Source organism: Microcebus murinus, unplaced genomic scaffold (genome assembly GCF_040939455.1).
Source record: "Microcebus murinus isolate Inina unplaced genomic scaffold, M.murinus_Inina_mat1.0 scaf034_hap2_Mmur4.0, whole genome shotgun sequence".
Taxonomy (NCBI): domain Eukaryota; kingdom Metazoa; phylum Chordata; class Mammalia; order Primates; family Cheirogaleidae; genus Microcebus; species Microcebus murinus.
In genome coordinates, this window is record NW_027438980.1 from 125,872 (window position 1) to 127,729 (window position 1,858).

The window sequence follows — 1,858 nt, forward strand, 5'->3', positions numbered from 1 at the left end:
CCAGTCGTGGGCTGAGGACACCTGGGGCGTTGGGAACTCCCTGGCTTCTCCTTGGCTTAACATCTGGAGCTGCTTGTGAATCGTGCCGCCACACACACCCGAGTGCAGGTGTCTTCTGCACAGACTGCGGGCCTCGCTCTTCTGAATGCCGCTAGCTCGCCACCCACCCACGGGTGAACCTGGTCAGGGTACTTTCTCTCGGGGGCAGACTCTGATCCTGGCGGGCTACCCGTGTCTCTGTTTGCTCGTTTCTTTCTTCCATTTCGGGAAAGGCTTCCTTACTGGGTGTGGAAATCTCCTATGCCTTTCCTCGCCTATTCTGTCAGCTTTAAAATTCTCTTTCAGTTGCCACCCTCACAGATGGATTAGGAAACTCTTTCCGGTGCACTCATTAGTGAAATGACCTCAATGAAGCTGGAATCCAATATCTAATCGCCGATTTTTAGCGAGTCCACACGCCAGGGGGGTCGGGGTCCAATGCAGCCCCGGCCAGGCCCAGGCCCCTTGGACTGGGCCACAGGAGGACACAGAGGAGGGTCCCGGCCCCCACGGTCGCGTTGCCGGCAGTTCTCCAAGGGCTTGGGCGTTTTCCAGAGGTAGGAGATGGAGGGGACTGATTTCTTCAGCGCCCCACTAACCACGCCACCCCACCCATGGGACACATCCCAAGAGAGAGAGAGAGACGCCCCATACACTCGCTCCCCTCCCCCATGCGCTGTGCCCCAGCCCGGGCCCGGGGGAATAGGCGGCAGCCCACCCACAGGGTGGGGGGCGCAGCTGAAAGGGGTTGTCGGGGAGGGCGGCCCCTGCCTGGGGTCAAAGGGCGGGCGACCCGCGCGTGCGCAATCGGCGGCGGCGGCGGCGGCGGCGGCGGCGGCGGCGGCGGCGGCGGGGGCGGCCACGAGCTGGGGGTGGGCCAGGCGAGGAGAGGAAGGGGGCTGGAAGGTCTCCACCTTGGCGAGTCCAGCCGTGGAGGCGCATCTTGTGTGAGTGTGAGTGAGTGAGTGTGAGTGTGTGTGTGTGTGTGTGTGTGTGTGTGTATAGAGAGACAGCCCCCCACCCCGGCCCGCCGCTCCCTGCCCGCCCCGCCCCGCCCCGCCTGTCACCCCCGTCCCTCGGAGCCCGCCGGACCCGGCCGGTGAACTCAACAGGCCCGCCCGGTGCGGGTCAGCGCCGGCGCGGGGCCTGGGGCGGGAGGAGGCGGCGGGGAAGCGCAGAGAGGCTCGGCTTCTTGAGCGGGGCAGGGGCGCCCTCCGCCGTCTAGGGCCACACCACCCTGAACGCGCCCGATCTCGTCTGGTCTCGGAAGCTAAGCAGGGTCGGGCCTGGTTAGTACTTGGATGGGAGACCGCCTGGGAATACCGGGTGCCGTAGGCTTCTTTTTTTTTTTTTTTTTTTTTTGTTTTGCCTCTTGTTCTGTCCCCTCTCTGGGAGCGAGGCGGCGGCCCCGGGCGGGGGTCACCCCCACCCTCAGCGCCCGCCGCGGTGCCTGGCGCCCCAGCCCGCACCGTGGGGCCTCCTCTTGTCCCAAGCCGCGACACCGCCGTCACGCGGCAGCATGCGTGGCTTCTGGACTGTCAGGTCTCAGACCAAAGGTCTGCTCTGTGGGAACCGACACGCTGGAGGAAACCTTGAGAGTCTGAGAGGGGAGGGAGTTCCAGAAGAAGGCCAGGATGTCATTTTGAGGGAGTATGTGACCAGAACTCGTCCCGTTGCTTTTGGGGTTCTATGGGCTACACGTAGGAATCTTTGGTGGTGGCACCTGATGTTGGGGGATCCGGAGTCACACCCAGACCTGCTCCACAGGCCTCCTTTTACTTTTCTCTTCGGATTCATTATGTTTAAAAAGTGTCCCTTA

At 63.5% G+C, this 1,858-nt stretch overlaps 1 non-coding gene across 1 annotated transcript; it reads left to right on the forward strand.

Annotated features, from left to right (window-relative positions):
- Nucleotides 1-1,258: 1,258 nt before the first annotated feature.
- On the forward strand, nucleotides 1,259-1,377 carry LOC142868568 (5S ribosomal RNA). Its single transcript, XR_012917514.1, has one exon. It is a non-coding gene; the product is annotated as a 5S ribosomal RNA (ribosomal RNA).
- The last annotated feature ends 481 nt before the right edge of the window (nucleotides 1,378-1,858 follow it).